Genomic DNA, 21,234 nt, shown 5'->3' with positions numbered 1-21,234 from the left:
TTAATGGCATTCAGAGGAATGCATGCAAAAGAAGCTGAAGGTTTTATCTCCTGCTTGAAGACAGGAAGTCTTAATTAATCTGTCTTTGAATTTTTTCTAACCTAGGTGTTTGCCCTCTTCTGTGAGAACTCCAATTATCTTCAACTTACACAGAAAAATGTCTTGCATCACACATCACACACACCTCCACACCAAGAACAGCACCTTGGAGATGGAAAACAAAAAGCCACCAGTTGCCAAGAACATTTCACAAAAGGTTTCAACTTGGGGAAGTGAAAACATGGCAGTTGATGGGAACTAATTTGGAAATTACTGGAGACTGACCAAACAAAATAAGCAATAAACAACCAAATTTGAATTTAAGCCAAAAAGCTGGAGTTTAAAATTCACCCTTGGGAAAAATTAGGCTATTTAAACTTTTCATTTAATTTTCAATCTTCCTTACACCTTGCTTGACAATATATACTACACACAGTACACACAGCTGTAAAGTTCTGTGAAAAGATCAATACCAACATCACTATCCAACTTGAACTGCTAAAATGACTAGATTATTATTATTATTATTAATAGTGGTATTTGTTATGCACTTGCTATGTACCCGGCACTGTACTAAGCACAGGGATGGACACAAGAAAACCAGATTGGACACAGTCCATGTCCCACAAGAGGCTCACAGCCTCAATCTCCATTTTACAGATGAGGTAACTGAGGCACAGAGTAGTAAAGTGACATACCCAAGGTCACACAGCAGATAATTGGCAGAGAAGGGATTAGAACCCAGCACCTTCTGTCTCCCAAGCCTGTGCTCTATCCATTATGCCACGCTGTCAGTTTTAAAATAGGGGTTGGAAAGAAGACGGAAGAGGAATTTAGTGACATCAAATTAATCCTCCATGAGGATACAATATTATGCCTCTACTTAAAATTAAAAACATGGCTTGATAATTCTGATGATTTCTGGAAAGAGTCCCACAATTCCTGAGTAATGTTAAAAATACGAAATAGTTGAAATTTTTCTTGGTATGTGCAAAAGATCACAAAGAAGGATTTATACAGAAGAGCTGAGGCTGTACTTGCCAGTGATTCGATTTCCAACACAAACAAGAGCACTAAGTCAGAAACTCTACACTGCATTTCCATCGCTCAGATGAAAAGCAAAGAGTTTGTGAAAAATGTAATTTGGGAATTAAGCTAAGCCTACCACATACACAGATGACTGCAGAGTTAAACTAGGGTGTGAAACACTCTATTAAGCACTGGAAAAGTGATAATAAAATATAATTCTCTCCCTGAAGGCCTTTAACCTAATTGGGGGTAAAGGGAGAAAGACAAGGGAAGAGAGTTCAATTTTCTTTGCTCTTGGGAGGTGAAAACATTTGCAGGAAGAAAAACCTTACAGAGCAGCCGGAGATGAGGAGGTTCTGAAACCCAGATTGACAAACTCTCTCAGCACTTACTTCATTCCTGCATTTACAAAATGGGAGAGGGCGGGGGAGCATCTCCCTTCTGCCTAGGGGTGAAGGGTCTACTGACTTCCTGGAAAAAAAGTGGGGGGGGGTGGGGGGCGGTTGCCAGATAAGGAGAAACCAAAAGTCCAGAATATATGAAAGTGAGATCTGGAGAAAACTGGGGGGTGGGGGGGGAGAGTGTTCTTTGGTCAGACTTGGGGAAGGAAAAAGGAAGAATGGTTGGGTTTGCCCAGAGGAAAGACAGAGTGGGAGAGACAGATCCAGAGAAGCTAAGGATACTTAAAGATCTCACCTACTCATCTCCATCCAGCCTCTATGGACATATTTTTATTCTCTATTTCTTCCTTCCACCTGTAATTGGTTTTAAGGTGTATCTTCTCACCCTCGGCTTCAAGGGTCTCCATCCCCTCGCCCCCTCCTACCTCACCTCCCTTCTCTCCTTCTACAGCCCAGCCCACACCCTCCGCTCCTCCACTGCTAATCTCCTCACCGGGCCTCGTTCTCGCCTGTCTCACAGTCGACCCCAGGCCCACGTCCTCCCCCGGGCCTGGAATGCCCTCCCTCTGCCCATCCGCCAAGCTAGCTCTCTTCCTCCCTTCAAGGCCCTATTGAGAGCTCACCTCCTCCAGGCCTTCCCAGACTGAGCCCCTTCCTTCCTCTCCCCCTCGTCCCCCTCTCCATCCCCCCCTTCTTACCTCCTTCCCTTCCCCACAGCACCTGTATATATGTTTGTACATATTTATTACTCTATTTATTTATTTTACTTGTACATATCTATTCTATTTATTTTATTTTGTTGGTATGTTTGGTTTTGTTCTCTGTCTTCCCCTTTTAGACTGTGAGCCCACTGTTGGGTAAGGACTGTCTCTAGATGTTGCCAATTTGTACTTCCCAAGCGCTTAGTACAGTGCTCTGTACCTAGTAAGCGCTCAATAAATACGATTGATGATGATGATGATGATGATCTTCTAACCTTAATGGACCCTTCTAACCCTCTCAGGACCTCTCCAGCTCTGTCACCACCTCCCAGTAACCCTACTAATTGCCCCTGCCTCTTCATCCCAGCAAGGGGATAAGTCTGTTGCCAGACCTGTTCTTAAAAATCTCTAGCATCTCCCAGGAGGTCCCAGGCCCAAGATGATCACAAAGAATCTACTGTCTCCTCCTGGGCTGGATGGCTAACTAGACTGTAAGCTCCTTGTGGGCAGGGACTGTGTCTATCACCTCTGAGGCATTGTACAAATATTGTACAAAAAGTATTGTACTCTTCCCAAGCAAAACCTCAGAATTAAAACACAAGGGGCATCTCCTTTGAAAGGTGCCAAATCCCTTACCCTGAAAATTTCAACTGCAAGAGTCAATCACCCCAGAACACTCCAAGACAAAGGAGAGAGAAAAGTCACCTAGATATATACAAAACATTTAAAAAAAGAAAAAAGAACCCAATGACATTAACCACACAAATAAAACTTTATACCTGGCTTCAGTTTAAGCTCAGACAGCAAGTTACAGGTTCTTTGTTGAGCAATGTAATTTCCTCTCAAATTGACATTTCTGGCTAGGAAAAAACAGTAAACTTTGCTTAATTATATAGTTGAGTATTTTTACTTTGGGCAGTTCTCAGTGAGGACCTATAAGGTGTGGCCCGAATCCATCTATTTATGAAGTTCACTTCAAGCAACTAAAAAAGTAGATTCAATTTTTCATTTGTTTTTCCAACCCTTATACTGTGAGCCCCGTGTGGGACAGGGACTGGGTTTGATCTGACTGTATCATACCCACCCCACCACTTAGCACACTGCACAGCACAAATACTGCTATTATTCCACAAGATCCCCCAGTTAGTGCATTTTTCTAATTAGACCCAGTGAGTAACAGCTGGAAATGCCTGTCCACATTATCACACCTTGACAGTGACTACAGTACTAGGTTCTTGTCAGTGTGGCCTAATGGATAGAGCATGAGCCTGGGATTCAGAAGGACCTGGGTTCTAATCCCAGCTCCACCACTTGGCTGCTGTGTGACCTCAGGCAAATCGCTTCACTTCACTTCTCTGTGCCTCAGTTTCTTCATCTTTAAAATGGGGATTAAGACTGTGAGCCCCCTCTAGACTGTAAGCCTGTTGCAGACAGAGAATGTGTCTGTTATAGCGTTATGCTGTTCTCTCCCAAGCAGTTAGTAAAGTGCTTTGTACACAGTAAGTGCTCGATAAATACAATTGGCATGGACTGTTTCCAGCCTGATTACCCTGTATCTTCCCCAGCGCTTGGAACAGTGCTTGGCACACAGTTAAGTGCTTAACAAATATCATTTAAAAAAAGGCAATTCTTATACTGCCTAGAGTTGTTAATGTGAAGCTATTTCTACAGAAATATCTGCTTTTGACCTGAATCTATGCAGGGTCCCTCCCTCTGAAAGGAAGGGGAAGTGAATTTCTGGTTAACCCACCTTTCCCAGTTACAGGTTTATCCCATCAGGGCCTTACCATTCTCTTTACTGATTAATTGCTTTCTTTGGCTGCATTATGGTATCTATGCCCTTACGCTTTTACTCACTGAATTTTTAAGTGATTGGGCCCGTTTATCTCTCTCCCCTGGCCCTCGGCATTTTCAATTCTAAGTGCCTAGGTTAGTGCAATAATAAAAATAATAATAATAATAATGGCATTTATTAAGCACTTACTATGTGCAAAGCACTGTTCTAAGTGCTGGGGAGGTTACAAGGCAATCAGGGTGTACCACGTGGGGCTCAGTCTTCGTCACTATTTTACATCTGAGGTAACTGAGGCCCAGGGAAGTAAAGTGACTTGCCCAAAGTCACACAGCTAAGTGGTGGAGCCGGGATTTGAACCCATGACCTCTGACTCCAAAGCCCGGGCTCTTTCCACTGAGCCACACTGCTTCTCGCTGCTATGTGCAGGAGGCACTAAATAAACGTGCCTGTTGTGATGAGTAGTCCAGGTCTTCATGTTATCTGTTCATATATTCAGTGAGGGGAAATTGCATGCCTAACAAACCCTGGTTTAATCAATAGGATTTACTGAGCGCTTACTGTGTGCAGAGCGCTATATTAGCATATGGGAGAATAGAATAGAACACATTTGTCAGACATGTTCCCCGCCCTCACGGAGCTTACAATCTAGAGGAGACTGACATTAAAAAATATTGATTCATAGCCTGCTAGAAATTCATTTTTTGAATGGCAGCTGAGAGCCTAATAAATAAATAAGTACCTAATCTATTTGACCAAACAAATACATTTAGGCAGTGGTCTGATAAAATACAATAACTTTAAAATTCACTTCTAAGAGTAAGAATGGGTGGGTGGTAGATGACAGAGATCCACCAACCCTATTAGGAATAGAATTACAGCCTCGAACACTTAGCCTCACGGAAACTATGCCAGGAGGATCGAAAAAGTAGTTTTTTCTCCTCGACCAAGCAATTCTTATCCAATTGCTTGGCTGAGTTGAAAAAAAACTACTTTGAGCAGTTAGGACTAGTGAAAATTCTCTGGATTGGTTGGGGTTTTTGGACTATTTACTGTATTAGCAATATTCACACTACGAACTCTGTGCCCCTTTAAGCACTTGATAATCACTCCACCCTCAATCCCACAGTAAAATACATAAAATATCCATAATTTACTTGTCTGTCTCCCCCTCTATATTGTAAGGTCCTTGTGGGCAAGGACCATGTCTACATGTCTTCTGTTATGTTGTCCTCTCCCATGCACTTGGTACAGTGCTCCGAACACAGTAAGTGCTCAATAAATACAATTGATTGATTGAATTATTCTTTCTCTAGCCTGGCCCCTGAGGATGACATGACAGAAGAGACTTGCATCAAAACCACACATTTCCAGCAGAGTAATTGTAAGCTCTCTCTAGACAGTAAGCTCGCTGTGGACAGGGAACGTTTCTGCCAAATCTGTTGTAGTGTACTCTCCCAAGTGCTTAGAACAGAGCTCAGTGCATAGTAAGCGCTCAATAAATGAGTCACACCTTATAGTTTCTTTACCTACGGTGAATAACAGGGAACACAGGGAACAACTCAATCATCAGGGCTGTTTGGGTCTTGAAACACAAAGTTCTGTGTAGTTGCTGCAGAAACCAGGTACCAAGACAACCAGGGGCCTTTTTTTTTCCTGTAAGAGCACATACGATACAGGATAGTAAACTGAGAATCTGTCTCCTCTAAAAGAAAATATGCATGTAATCCAATATAATAGTACACCAAAAACATATCTTCTCAAAAAAAACCAAAAACACATGCAATCCAATATTTTAATGGCTTAACTAAGAACAAAGAAGGGAAGGAAAGATATTTATGGGAAAAGAAGAATAAAGGGAAAATACATCCACTTGACATTGAATCATGGGTTCTGTCTACAAAAAGACAATTTGACAGGAAGCGAGAACTGGAAGTAAGAGGAGGTAAATGAGGAAGAACAGGGATATGCTCCATACTTTATCCAAGTCTTCTTCATCTGAGCATGTCAGAGCACTTACTAAATTAGTCCTCAAAAGCTACGGATTCCTGTCATTCCCCAGTTGGAGGGGAAATGGAGAATGATTAAATGACTTACCCCTGGATGTGTGATGAGTAAGTGGAAGCACCAAGAGTAAAAATGATGAGCTGTCCAAACCATCCTTTGCCAGGTTCTGCCCACTTCACCAAGCCAGACACCCTCCCACAAACCGCCTCTAGCACAGTGGAGAACCTTCAGTCGTTTTTGTATGGTTCATTATCATTCCCCCACCCCTCTACCAAGTGGGTTGAATGGTTATTCTGTTCTAGGCACCATTTATATCCATTGAAAAATAAATCCTTCAGCACAACCCTGCTAGTCAGAATGTGTCCAGAGTCTAAAAGGAATCAGTGGGATGAATCAGCAGGAGTTGTAATAAACTGTCTCTCCCACCCCTACACGAATCCTCTTTCCTTTCAGTCAATCCATAGTGACCGCCTCCTTCTTAATAATTAGTGTGGTATTTATTACGCACTTGATATCTGCCCCACTATCAGCCCCATGGCACTTATTACATCTCTGTAATTTATTTAGATTAACATCCATCTTCCTTGTGGGCAAGGAACGTGTCTACCAACTCTCTTGGATTCTCCCAAGCGCTTGGTACAATGCTCTGCACACAGTAAATGTTCAATAAATACCATTGACTGACTAAGCACACCGTGTGCCAAGCACTAGACTACGCACTGGGGTAGATATAATACAATTAGGTCAGAATCAGTCCCACGTGGGGCTCACACTCTAAGGGGAAGGGATAGCAGGTACTTAATACCCATTTTAAAGATGAGGAAATTGAGGCACAGATAGACAAAGTGACTCTCCCATGGTCACACAGCAGACGAGTGTAGGAGCCGGAGATTAGAACCCAGGTGTCCTGACTCCAAGTCTTGGGCTCTTTCCACTAGGCCCCACGGCTGTTTCTTTCTCCTTGTAAATTGCCGTTAAACATTATTTCATCTCCCCTTTCTCACTTCTGGTACCTCTTCATGGAATCTGTGTGTTCTCCCTTCTGCTTAGACTACGAGGCCCATGTGGGACAGGGACTGTGAATGACCTAAGGAACTCATACCTACCCCAGTGCTTAGAACAGTTTGACACATAGTAAGCGCCTAACAAATACCATTAAAAAAACACCTCACCTAAAATGGGGCTGGTGGTAAAAAAAAAGGGGGGGGGGGTGTACACACATACACACATGTACCCTTAGCCTACCCAAGAAGTAAGTAGTGGAACAGGTCTGGTATTAGGAAAGAAGGCCTGAACAACTCCACCTTACAGCAGATCTCACCCCTGTCTCAGTCCTCCTACGTCCTCGGAGTCAAAGCCACATCTAGGGAGTACCAGGCAGAAGAGGCCCAAAGATGGTGATCCAAGCCCCAACCCTTCGGTTCAACCAGAACCAGAGCAGGTGCCAAAGTGACGGGAGGGTTGGGAGAGATGAAACTGAAGCATTCACTCTTCAAGGTTGAGGAGCCTACCATCCCCAGCGCAAAAAGAAGCCCAGAACTAGCTACACGTCGTGCCCAGGGAAGATGTTTACCATGATAGGTAAAGGCTGATGGAATGCTACTTCTAACCTGTCCTTCCGGGCCTTGCCTCACTGCTTCACAAAGGACAAAACCCAAGTAGATTCTTCCTCCCCACACCCATGTTCAGTCAGTGAAGAACTTTTCCCGAATGTGCCTCATTAACTGCTGCTGTCCATCATTAACTGCTACTGCACAGCCATCTCAATGCGCTGCCTCAAGCATACGGCATACTGTACTTAGCTTTCAACTATTTTTTCTGCATATTATCAGGTTTTTGGAAGAGTTTTCTTCTGAGTTCCCCCCCCCACATTCAATTTTCACCAAGATGGTGGAAAAACTGAACAATAATTTTTGACAATGTCAGGAAAAAATCTGAGTGCAGGGTGGTTTGCAGTGTCACTACAGCTCTGAGATGCTCAGCCTCTTTTCCTGGCCATGCCAGTTCCAAGAAGGGCAGGCGCCATGGGAGAACAGCAGGTTCCTTGCTGCTTTGTGGGTGAAGGGAGGCTGCTACAGGATTCCCTCAGAGTCCCTCATTTCAGGACCCTTTATAAAAACCCAATTTCATCCATGTTAAAAAAAAAAATCAATAGCATGTATTGAGGACTTACTGTGTGCAAAACATCGTAATAAGCACTTGGAAGAGTACAATTCAGGTGACAGACACAAGCTCTGCTCACGAGGAGCTTACAATCTAGTAGAGGAGACAGGTGCTAAAAATAAAAATCACAGATGCGGAAAGCAAGAGCGTAAGGATATGTACATTGACCCGACCTGATTATAATGTCTAGACCCCAAGGCTTAGTACAGTGTTTGATATGTAGTAAACACCTAAATGCCACAATTATCATTGTTGTTATTAGTATTATTTACATAAGTGTTCCGGGCCCAGGGTAAATAAAATGCTTAGGGAACATAGGAATGGAAAAAAAATAAACAATATTCAAATAAACGTTCTACACACCCAGCTTCAGCCTTGAAGCAGCTCCTAGCTGGCTGAGGCTCCTGGGGGGAATAACTCCCTAGGACAAGCAAACAGGAAAGAATGTTGATTTCATTCACCAGGGAGGCAGGTTTGTTTGAGCAGGATAACCTAAAGGCTGAAGGTGAGCATGAGTTCACAGAAGGCTAAGGCCCAGCACTTCCCCTGACAGAGAGAAAATGTTTAGCTTGAAGGAGAAAAACAAAATAAGCATAGATCAGAGAAAGGAAAAGGAAGTTAACAGCAATGGGCGCTCCTCCCCCCCCCCGCCCCCACATCGGGTGACTTTTTTGGTTTTGTTCCCTAGCTAGACACTTTGGCTTCCAATCCCATTCTTCTGGTCCCTGCTCCCTTGATCAGGTGGCATGGAAGAATTCCCCTGGAGTATCTGAAGACACAGGCATTATGGTAACACACTACTTCCCGGGGTTAGTATGTTTGGTTTTGTCTCCCCCTTTTAGACTGTGAGCCCACTGTTGGGTAGGGACTGTCTCTATATGTTGCCAATTTGTACTTCCCAAGCGCTTAGTACAGTGCTCTGCACACAGTAAGCGCTCAATAAATACGATTGATGATGATGATGATCATGGGGGTTAGGGGGAAGGGCAGTCAAGGGCATCTAGGCGCCTCCTACAAATGCTTGTAACTGTTAACTTCCTTCGCCCCTCCCCACCACACTCAAAACGTTAGTACTCCGTGCTGTGTCCCAGAGGAGGTTTTTTTTCCCCCTCAAACCAAGAGGGCCAAGAGAGCAGCAAAGGTTCTTCCTGTCTAACTCCAGTGACTGGACAGAAGGTCCAAGCCCCCAGAACCCTCTCTCCAGTTCGGTTCAGCCTAGTTCACAAAGTGTCGGATGATTTCAACTTCCACTACTTCCTTCAGGAAGTTTCTCTTTGATGAGCAACCCTAAAAGAAGTGCACACCCAAACTCTGGTCCTGTGGGGACAGCAGTTCTGAAGGAGACCAAAAAAAACCCCTTGTTTGTCATCCCAAACCTCCTGGAGGTCGGAGGAGAGCCAAAGCTTGATTAAGGGATTTTGACAGCTTTTACTATTTGATTCCTTCCTCAATTTTCTGGGCCTTTTCACAAGCAAGTTATCACAAAAAGCCTACTACCGCTACCCCGTGAAGAACGCGGCTTTCACGTTGTCCTACTGTCATCACTACGTTCCTACTTCAAACATCTGATTGGAAGGGGAGGCTGCTGGATGGGAAGCAATGTGACCTAGTCAGAAGAGCACGGGCCTGAGACTCAGGGGGCCCTGGGTTTTAATCCCAGCTCTGCTATCTGCCCACCCTGTGACCTTGGGCAAGTCACGTGCCTCAGTTTCCTCATCAGTAAAATAGGGATTAAATATTCGCTCTCCCTCCTACTTAGGCCGGCCCTAGGTGGGTAAGGGACTGTGTCTGACCTAAATCTACCCTTGCACTTAGTGTGATGCTTGGCACATAGTAGGAGCCTGATACCACAAATTACCATGCTGTAAACTAAAGAGCTATTAGCTATTCAATATCAATATCGTAGCTATTCAATACTGCAGGGTATTCTCCAAGTCTTCTGCGGTGTAAAAAAGCAGAGGGGACGTTAAGAGGTCCCGGTGTCAACCATTAAAATGGGGAGAGAAGTCTGTGGTGCCCAAGCACCCTAAGGAGCCCCATTCCTTATGATAGAAGACACAGGGGAAGCAACATAGGTTAGCTGATAAAGCATGAACCTCGGAGTTCTAATCCCAGATCTGCCTCTTGTATGCCAAGTGGACTTGGGCAAGTCACTTCACTTCTCTAGGCCTCAGTCACCTCATCTGCAAAATGGGGATTAAGACTGAGCCCTATGTGCGACAAGAATGGGACTGTGACCAACCTGATTAGCATGTATCTATCCCAGTGCTTAGAATGCCACTTGACACATAGGAAGCACTTAGCAAATGCCATCATTATTATTATTATTATGATGCAGCAACAGAGATCAGTGGGGGGAAAAGCCTCACGGTTGCAGCAGTTTAAGAAGACTTTCACAATCCTTCGGGAGGGCATTGCTGCATTCAAATTTGGTGACAAGATTTAGCTACATTTGTTTGTTGTTGTTTTTAAAACCAAATAGTAGACCATCCTTTGAAAATAGAACCAAAGGTATCACCTATTCACAAACATTTTTAACCCTCCACACCCAGGTAAGGAAAAAACGAGTGCCTGGGTGGTAAAAATAAAACCTGCACTCTTTTCTGCTCACTTGACCCCAACAGGTACTTTAGGTATTTGCATTTCTGCATTAAACAAGTATTTTAAGATAACCGACAGCCCAGCCCATACACCGCTTCTCTGGATAACAAAGCATCCACTCATACACGAACTAGGGGAACTCTGCATCAAGCCTCGGTGGGTTGTGTTTGGAAACGGGCAGGACTGTTTTTAAAAAGGTAAAGAGCCCACACTTACAGTCACGACCACTGTCGACTTCGATCACGAAACCGGCGACAGAAGTTTCCCGCGCCCAAAACGGGCTGCAGACGGAGTTTCCCAAGCAACCAACAGGAAGGCGGGTTGACTGAACCACCACCACGGTGGCGGGAGAGAAAAGTCTGTCTACAACACAGGGGGGAGAATTTAACTCACTAAGGTATATCCATGGAGTGCTATGAATTGGAAACGACTCGACGGCACTTAAAAGTAATAATAATAATGACACACATTCCTCCCCTTTAGTGGCAGCCTTTAATTGCCCCCCATACTGCTGCTCTCTTTTACCCTGTGCCCAATTTTTCCGACCCTAAGGATCTTCCAGAGGCAGGTGGAGTAACTCTTCCAGGGCAAGACTCCCAAGGGCAGGCCCAACCTACAAAAAAAATCCTGGTCCCATCCTAACCCTCCCCTCGGGGCTCTCTGAATTCCACAGGTTGTTTGCTTTAATCCCATTCCCTAAGCACTCTACGCGGATTTAAAATCTCCCTTTGACCCGACGGCTGTTCTGCTGCGAAAAATCAATCAAACGTATTTATTGAGCGCTTACTGTGCGCAGAGCACTGTACTAGGCGCTTGGGAAGCACAAGCTGGCAACATATAGAGACGGTCCCTATCCAACAGTGGGCTCACAATCAGGGGTTTTAAGGAAAAGGTCGAAATGGGACCCGGGGCCTTTTCCCGGCTCCCTCGTCGGGAGTTACACCCAAATAACCTCCAATGATGAAACGCGAGCGAGAAGCACGGGCGGGAGTCCTCGATCCGGGAAAAAGAAAAGTTACTTTGGGCAGCCAAGCCTCGCTCGCCCTCCCACGCCCACCCAATCAATCAATCGTATTTACTGAGCGCTTACTGTGTGCAGAGCACTGTACTAAGCGCTTGGGAAGTCCAAGTCGGCAACATATAGAGACAGTCCCTACCCAATCTAGAAGGGGGAGCTACAGAAGCCCGATGTTGGGAAGGGCCCGTCTCTATCTGCTGCCGACTTGTGCTTCCCAAGCGCTTAGTGCAGTGCTCTGCACACAGGAAGTGCTCAATCAATACGATGGAACGAATGGGATGCGAGACACATCTCCCCCCTTTTAGACTCCTCCCCTTTTAGACTGTAAGCCCACTGCTGGGTAGGGACTGTCTCTATCTGTTGCCAACTTGTACTTCCCAAGCGCTTAGTCCAGTGCTCTGCACACAGTAAGCGCTCAATAAATACGATTGATGATTGATTGATTGATTGATTGATTGATTGCGACGGCCCGGTTGTTCGTCGCCCGGCCTGGGCGGCTTGGCCTTTGTTCGCCCAAAGCAGCGTTTCCGAGGCGGGTCGGGTCGAGGCCCGCTCTCGCTCCGTTTCATTCATTCCGTCGTATTTATTGAGCGCTTACTGTGTGCAGAGCACTGGACTAAGCGCTTGGGAAGTACAAGCTGGTAACATCTAGAGACAGTCCCTACCCACCAGTGGGCTCCCAGTCTAGAAGGGGGAGACAGAGGCCAGAACCAAACATACTAACAAAATAAAATGAAATAAAACTCCCTCTCCCCTCTCCCTCTCTCTTTCTCCTCCTCCCCACCCCTTTCTCCCTCTCTCCCTCTCAATCAATCAATCGTATTTATTGAGCGCTTACTGTGTGCAGAGCACTGGACTAAGCGCTTGGGAAGTACAAGCTGGTAACATCTAGAGCCAATCCCTACCCACCAGTGGGCTCCCAGTCTAGAAGGGGGAGACAGAGGCCAGAACCAGACATACTAACAAAATAAAATGAAATAAAACTCCCTCTCCCCTCTCCCTCTCTCTTTCTCCTCCTCCCCCCCTTTCTCCCTCTCTCCCTCTCAATCAATCGATCGTATTTATTGAGCGCTTACTGTGTGCAGAGCACTGGACTAAGCGCTTGGAGAAGTACAAGCTGGTAACATCTAGAGACAGTCCCTACCCACCAGTGGGCTCCCAGTCTAGAAGGGGGGAGACAGAGGCCAGAACCAAACATACTAACAAAATAAAATGAAATAAAACTCCCTCTCCCCTCTCCCTCTCTCTTTCTCCTCCTCCCCCCCTTTCTCCCTCTCCCTCTCTCCCTCTCAATCAATCGATCGTATTTATTGAGCGCTTACTGTGTGCAGAGCACTGTGCTAAGCGTTTGGGAAGTGCAAGCTGGCAACATAAAGAGGCAGTCCCTACCCACCAGTGGGCTCACAGTCTAGGAGGGGGAGACAGAGGCCAGAACCAAACATACTAACAAAATAAAATGAAATAAAACTCCCTCTCCCCCTCTCCCTCTCTCTTTCTCCTCCTCCCCCCCTTCTCCCTCTCCCTCTCTCCCTCTCAATCAATCAATCAATCAATCGTAGTTAGTGAGCGCTTACTGTGTGCAGAGCACTGGACTAAGCGCTTGGGAAGTCCAAGTTGGCAACATCTAGGGACGGTCCCTACCCAACAGCGGGCTCACAGTCTAGAAGGGGGTGACAGAGAACAAAACGAACCATATTAGCAAAATGAAATAATGGGAATAAATAGGTACAAATAAAATAAATAAATGGAGGGGCGGGCCCCCGTCCAGGCCGATCCGGGGCCTGGACGCAGGGGCCCACGCGTCTCTCGCCCGGCCGTTGGGCCCATCCCGGGGGGCTGAGGAGGGGAAGGGGAGGGCACCGGGAGGCTTCCCGGGCGCCCCGCGCCTTTGTGTGCACGGTGGGAATGCTGAGCAGGGAGGGAAGCAGGGAAAGAGGGAAGGAGGGAGGGAGACAGGGAGAGAGGGGGGGGCGGGCGGCAGGCAGGGACCTACCTCACAAAGGGGAGCGCGCTCCGCCCGGACCCCCCCACCGCCTCTGCTGGAGTCCGGGAGATGATGATGATGATGATGATGGCCGGTCCTGGCGGATGCTGCGCGGCCCGCTCGCTTTTCACATACACACTCACACACACACACACACTCACACACACACACAGGAGCCCGCCCCCCCACGCACAGACTCCGCCCCCCGCGCTCTCTCTCTCTCTCTCTCTCTCTCACACACACACACACATCATCATCAGTCGTATTTATTGAGCGCCTACCGTGTGCAGAGCACTGGACCAAAGCGCTTGGGAAGTACAAGTTGGCAACAGATAGAGGCGGTCCCTACCCACCAGTGGGCTCACAGTCGAAAAGAAAATACACCGCGCCCAACGTGGGGCTCGAACCCGCGACCCTGAGATTAAGGGTCTCATGCTCTACCGACTGAGCTAGCCGGGCACCTACACGCCCAGGCGCACACAGACCCCGCCCCCCGCACATAATCATAATAATAATGGCATTTATTAAGTGCTTCCCATGTGCAAAGCACTGTTCTAAGTGCTGGGGAGGTTACAAGGTGATCAGGTTGCCCCACGTGGGGCTCGCAGTCTTAACCCCCAGTTTACAGATGAGGTAACTGAGGCACAACATACACACACATACTCCGCCCCCCGCTCTCTCTCTCTCTCTCTCTCTCTCTCTCTCTCTCTCTCTCTCTCTCACACACACACACACACACTTACAGACACACACAGACCCCGCCCCCCCCGCACATAGTCATAATAATAATGGCATTTGTTAAGCGCTCACTATGTGCAAGGCCCCGTTCTAAGCGCTGGGGAGGTTACAAGGTGATCAGGTTGCCCCACGTGGGGCTCGCAGTCTTAACCCCCAGTTTACAGATGAGGTAACTGAGGCACAACATATACACACACACACACACACATACTCCGCCACCCCCCCGCGCGCTCTCTCTCACACACACACACACACACACACAGACCCCGCCCCCCGCACATAATCATAATAATAATGGCATTTGTTAAGCACTCACTATGTGCAAAGCGCCGTTCTAAGCGCTGGGGAGGTTACAAGGTGATCAGGTTGCCCCACGTGGGGCTCACAGTCTTAACCCCCATTTTACGGATGAGGTAACTGAGGCATAACATACACACACACACACACTCCTCGCACCCTCCCATCCGCCCACCCTGGGCCTTAATAATGGCATTTACTAAGCGCTTCCCACGTGCAAAGCACCGTTCTAAGCGCTGGGGAGGTTACAAGGTGATCAGGTTGCCCCACGTGGGGCTCATAGTCTTAAACCCCATTTTACAGATGAGGTAACTGAGGCACAACATACACACACATACTCCGCCTCGTGTGCCGCTCTCCTCACGCCCTCCCATCTGCCCACCCTGGGCCTTAATAATAATAATGATGGCATTTATTAAGCACTTCCTATGTGCAAAGCACTGTTCTAAGCACTGGGGAGGTTACAAGGTGAGCAGGTTGCCCCCCAGGGGGCTCACAGTCTTCATCCCTATTTTACAGATGAGATAACTGAGGCACAGAGAAGTTACATACTACTAATAATAATGATGGCATTTATTAAGCGCTTCCTACGTGGAAAGCACTGTTCTAAGCGCTGGGGAGGTTACAAGGTGAGTAGGTTGTCCCCCGGGGCGCTCACAGTCTTCATCCCTATTTTACAGATGAGATAACTGAGGCACAGAGAAGTTAAGTACTACTTCTAATAATAATGATGGCATTTATTAAGCGCTTACTATGTGCAAAGCACTGTTCTGAGCGCTGGGGTAGATACAAGGTAATCAGGCTGTCTCATGTGGGGCTCACAGTCTTAATCCCTATTTTACAGATGAGGGAACTGGGGCCCAGAGAAGTGAGGTGACTTGCCCAAAGTCACACAGTCACACAGCTGACAATTGGCAGAACCGGGATTTGAACCCATGACCTCTAACTCCCAAGCCCGTGCTCTTTCCACTAAACAACGCTGCTTCTCTCTCTGCTTCTGCCGCGGATTTAATAATAGTAATGATGACGGTATTTGTTAAGCGCCTACTATATGCCGAGCACTGTCCTAAGCGCTGGGGTAGATGCAAGGTGACCAGGCTGTCCCACGTGGGGCTCACAGTCTTCATCCCCGTTTTAATAATAATAATAATAATGATGGCATTTGTTAAGCACTTACTATGTGCAAAGCACTGTTCTAAGCGCCGGGGAGGATACAAGGTGATCAGGTTGTCCCACGTGGGGCTCACAGTCTTCATCCCCATTTTACAGATGAGGTGACTGAGGCACAGAGAAGTTAAGTGACTTGCCCCAAGTCCCACAGCTGACAAGTGGCAGAGCCGGGATTAGAACCCACGACCTCTGACCCCCAAGCCCGGGCTCTTGCCCCTAAGCCAGGCTGCTTCGCCAAGGGGCAGAAAGTTTCTGGGCCGGGGGTGGGATGGTTGTCGTCCACACTTCACCGGCAGAGGGGACCGAGGCTGGGGCCCTACTCCCCGTAATAATGGGCGCGTTTACTAGGTGCCGAGTAGTGTGCTAAGCGCTGGGGTAGATGTAAGAGCGTCAGGTCCCACGACCTAAGTAGGAGGGAGGACGGCGGTGACATGGAGGTCGCGCTGCCCCTGGCACGGGCCGGCCCCGGCCCCGCTTGGCCCTTGTGGGCAGCCCCCCTGGCCCGGACACAACGGGCAGCCGGGCTCTCTTCTAAGGGTCCGCGCCCCACGCCAACTCGCCCACCTGCCCTGCTGCGCGGCCCGGATTCTCCTTCTCCCTCCAGCCTCTCCTCCCCGCTGCCTCTTCTTCATCATCAATCGCATTTATTGAGCGCTTACTGTGTGCAGAGCACTGTACTAAGCGCTTGGGAAGTACAAATTGGCAACATATAGAGACGGTCCCTACCCAACAGTGGGTTCTTCTTCCTGCTGCCTCTCCTCCCTCCCTCCAGCCTCTCTTTCTCCCTGCAGCCTCCCCTCAATCAATCAATCAATCAATCAATCAATCAATCGTATTTATTGAGCGCTTACTGTGTGCAGAGCACTGTACTAAGCGCTTGGGAAGTACAAATTGTTAACATATACAGTCCCTACCCAACAGTGGGTTCTTCTCCCTGCTGCCTCTCCTCCCTCCCTCCAGCCTCTCTTTCTCCCTGCAGTCTCCCCCAATCAATCAATCAATCAATCAATCGTATTTATTGAGCGCTTACTGTGTGCAGAGCACTGTACTAAGCGCTTGGGAAGTACAAATTGGCAACATATAGAGACAGTCCCTACCCAACAGTGGGTTCTTCTCCCTGCTGCCTCTCCTCCCTCCCTCCAGCCTCTCTTTCTCCCTGCAGCCTCCCCTCAATCAATCAATCAATTGTATTTATTGAGCACTTACTGTGTGCAGAGCACTGTACTAAGCGCTTGGGAAGTACAAGTTGGCAACATATAGAGACAGTCCCTACCCAACAGTGGGCTCACAGTCTAAAAAGGCCTCCCCTCAGCCTTTCGGCTTGGCTAGCCCCGGGCATTGGGCAGAGCCGGGGGAGAGGGAGGGAATGGAAGCACAAGTCTAGCTCCCAATGGGTGCCCCTCCACCCTTACCCTTCTCAGTTTCCTTGTTTGTCTTTCATCCCCTCTAGATTGGAAACTTGTTATGGCAGGGAACTTGTCCGCTCATCCTGTTGTATTGTAAGAAGGAGCGTGGCTCAGTGGAAAGGGCACGGGCTTTAGAGTCGGAGGTCGCGGGTTCAAATCCCTGCTCCGCCAACTGTCAGCTGTGTGACTTTGGGCAAGTCGCTTAACTTCTCTGTCCCTCAGTTACCTCATCTGTAAAATGGGGATGAAGACTGTGAGCCCCCTGTGGGACAACCTCATCACCTTGTAACCTCCCCAGCGCTTAGAACAGTGCTCTGCACATAGTAAGCGCTTAATAAATGCCATCATTATTATTATTGTACTCTCTCAAGTGCTCAATGAAATGCTCTTTGCACATATCTATTCTATTTTATTTTGTAGTATGTTTGGTTTTGTCTCCCCCTTTTAGACTGTGAGCCCACTGTTGGGTAGGGACTGTCTCTATACGTTGCCAATTTGTACTTCCCAAGCGCTTAGTACAGTGCTCTGCACACAGTAAGCGCTCAATAAATACGATTGATGATGATGATGATAGTGAGTGCTCAGTAATTACCACTGATTGATTGATCGCTTTGTCTCATGATATTTGTTACGTGATTACTGTGTGTCTCGCACTGTTCTGAGCACTGGGATAGATACAAGTTTATCAAGTTGGACATGGTCCGTGACCCACAAGGGGCTCCAAGTCTGAGTAGGAGCTAATCCCCATTTTACAGTTGAGGAAACTGAGGCACAGAGAAGTTAAGTGACTTGCCCAAGATCACATAGCAAGAAATTGAAAGAGTCAGGGTGAGAACTCAGATCCTCCGACTCCCATGTTCTTTCCACTATGCCACGTTGTTCCTTCCTTCTCCCTGGTTCGTCTTCCAAGCGACATTTCTACTCCACCGCCAGACGTCGAAGGCCGGGCTTCCTCCAGCTTGCTCAATGCAGACCGACCAGGTGATGACGCCCACCTGAATCACTTCAGGCGAGGAAACCTGAGGAATCTCTTTCCCAACCAGCCGCCAACCCGGCTCCTGGCCCCAGCCTTCAGTAAATACTTCAGTTGTTCCGGGAATGCAAAACAAAATATAAAGATGACACCTCTGGAGTCAGAGGATTTTTATTATTCACTTGCCCCTTTTACTCAGGTTGGAGTTTTCTGACATCCTACACCTAAAACAGTCCCCTGTGACTGAGTATACATGATTTCTGACCCAAGTTTACCCATTTATTGGAAAATATTCTCTTATGGAGAGCTTAAGACATGATGGTGATGAAGGAAAATACTCTTTTCACAAATTACGAGTTTGTGAAGACAAACAAATGAGTGTTGCAGAGTTTGAAATCTTGGTGATGAAGATGTAGCTTGTAGGCTCGTTGCGAGCAGGGAATATGTTTACCAATTCTGGTAGATTGTACTCTCCCAAGCACTGCTCTGCATATGGTGCTCTGCACACAATAAGTGCTCAGTAAATACAATTAATTGGTTGCACATGCTCCAGACATACAGAGGCTCTTTTGGGTCAGTGGGGAACCATCCTAGAAGAGTGGGCTATAAGGAAGAGGATATAGGTGGAATGGATGAAATGAACTGATGGTAGAATATAAGGACTGGCTAGGTGGCACTTTTCTCTAGCAATCAGTCAATCGATTAATGGTATTTATTGGCCACTTACCATGTGCTGATCACTGTTTTAAGAGCTTGGGAGAGTACAATACAGTAGAGTTGGTAGACATGATCCCTGCCCACAACTTGTAGCCAAGTTGGGGTTTTTTTTACCCCTCCTTTCCCCCCCAACCCCCTCATCCCCAGTCAGAATGGATCCATCCACATCTCTGGGCCCAGGCTGGATTGCATTAGCAGTCTCCAGCACTGGAAGGTCAAGGGCCTTTTCATTACTGTAAACTCCTCCCTCCAGACTGTAAGCTCTTTGTGGGTAGGGAACGTGCCTACCATCTTTGCCGCATTGTACTTTCCCAAGTTCTCAGTACATGTAGTATACAGTAAGTGCTTAATAAATACCATTGATTGATTGATGACTGCATTTGCCTCACTCTAGCACTTCTTCCAAAGACCAATGACCTTTTCAAGGGGCCAGATTTGGGGGAAAAGATAAGACGGGGACAAGAGAGAATTGCTTTCAGTGAAATTGAAATAATGTGGTCCCATCACTTTGAAGTCAGAGAAGATGGAACACTTTATGCCAGCTGATCCATCCATTACAGAGTCTCTTTGCAGGCTCCCTTTCCCCCTGATACCAGTCCCATTAAACCCTTTTCTCGTTCTCAGTTCCCCAACATCTCGTCCCCCTTTCCTCCTTAATTTTCAGGACAGTGTTCTGCACATAGTAGGTGCCAGATAAATACCGTGATTGAACCCCCATTCTACAAGTCTATCAATCAATCCATCATATTTATTGTGTGCTTATTGTGTGCAGAGCATGGTACTAAACTCTAAGAAGAGTAACGGTAGACTTGGTAGATTACATCCCCTGCTCACAATGAGTTTACAGTCTAGAGACAAATTTACAGTCTACTTGATCTAGATCTTTCTTCCTCCCAGGGCACCAGGCAGGAGGGAGCTAAATAGAACCAAGTCTGTGGGTGAGGCAGTCAGAGAGAGAAGTTTCCTTTCCCAGCTCCTCACTCCCCTCGGCTGCCACCCCGGAGATTGAAAATGAGACTCGGACAGTTTCTCCTCCCAAGCCGTTCATGCCAGCACATCAGAATGTGGTGCCGAAGTAGCCCGACAGCTCTTTGTGGCACCTGGGTACAATTTTCCAAAGAGAGAAGTATATAATCATTTCATTAAATATGTATAAAGTGCCATATGCCATACTAATATCAATAATAATAATGCCGAGCACCTTTCTTCTTGATGCACTTTTCATCTTCAAAGTGTTCTACTGCCATTAAGCGTCAGGACTATATTTTGTCATTCTCGTGATTTAAATGAACTCTTCTCTGCTGTTTGCATTTAGTTTTACTGCCGTACTCTGTCCATTGGGAGGAAAGGGGAAGATTCATTTTGTCCCAGATGTTTGAAAATCTTATTTTTCTGTATAAAAAAGTTCCCATTTTCATATTTTGGTTTTTGAATTTCATAAAATGCAGGGACTTGGAAAAGCTAAGGCTGTAACTATTTTGTTACTTAGAATTGTTAAGTAACACCGCCATTGATAGTTATAAAGAAACAGATGTTTTACACATATATGGTAGCTGACTACTATGAAGATTTGGCTTTTTCAAGTCTTTTTCTTTACATGAAGCCTAAAGCAGAAAAAGGATTTCCTGAGAGTTTTCCTGTGTTTCAAAAAAACGTAATTCAGAAGAGGATGCTATCCTAGCTTCTTTTATTCGATAAGAGGAAATGATTTTAGATCAAACCACAAAAAGCTAAGAAAAGACATAAAGAAAAAGTCAAACTCCACCCAACCAAATCATTAAAAAAAAGGCATGGAAACTTGATTAATTTATGAATGTCTCACCAAACAGGCATTAAAGAGATTATTCTCCAGTGTTAGTTGTCAAACTCCTTTGACTAACATATAAATCAAATGTTCCATTATATGAAGAACATTCCACTTTTTTTTGCTCCTTATGCAACATACTTTTCACACAGCACAATTTAATTGGAATTTGGTAGCTGCTCTGACAGAAATAGTTTCCCATCCATCATTTATTTGGTTATGCTGTTATGTTCAGGCCATATCTTCCCCTTCAGTCTTTTTTCTGTTACTGGTACCAGGAGAGGAGTGGAACGAAATCCTGGGCTTTTTAATTACTTGCCTCCTTGTTCTCATTTCATAGAAATCCATTGATTCCATTACTGTCTATAGCACTATACAGCATACATACATACAT

General features: G+C 46.4%; 1 protein-coding gene and 1 non-coding gene across 4 annotated transcripts in view; both read right to left on the bottom strand.

Moving 5' to 3' along the window:
• FAM107B (family with sequence similarity 107 member B) overlaps positions 1–21,234 on the bottom strand; it is a 131,122-nt gene that overhangs the window by 48,850 nt on the left and 61,038 nt on the right. Inside the window, exon 1 of one of the 3 annotated variants that reach the window (XM_038741499.1) lies at positions 13,745–13,842. The exons of 1 other annotated variant lie outside the window; for it this stretch is intronic. The gene's annotated coding sequence lies outside the window, so the exon portion shown is untranslated. Of the gene's footprint in view, positions 1–13,744; positions 13,843–21,234 lie in introns of those variants that run through there. One more of the 3 variants, XM_038741501.1, reaches the window with a different exon arrangement.
• TRNAK-CUU lies at positions 14,122–14,194 on the bottom strand. The gene has a single exon. It is a non-coding gene; the product is annotated as a tRNA-Lys (tRNA).

This window comes from Tachyglossus aculeatus (genome assembly GCF_015852505.1).
Source record: "Tachyglossus aculeatus isolate mTacAcu1 chromosome 12 unlocalized genomic scaffold, mTacAcu1.pri SUPER_6_unloc_1, whole genome shotgun sequence".
NCBI classification, from domain to species: Eukaryota; Metazoa; Chordata; class Mammalia; order Monotremata; family Tachyglossidae; genus Tachyglossus; species Tachyglossus aculeatus.
The sequence above is the reverse complement of the archived record's forward strand: the minus strand, read 5'-3'. Positions and strand labels throughout refer to the sequence as shown.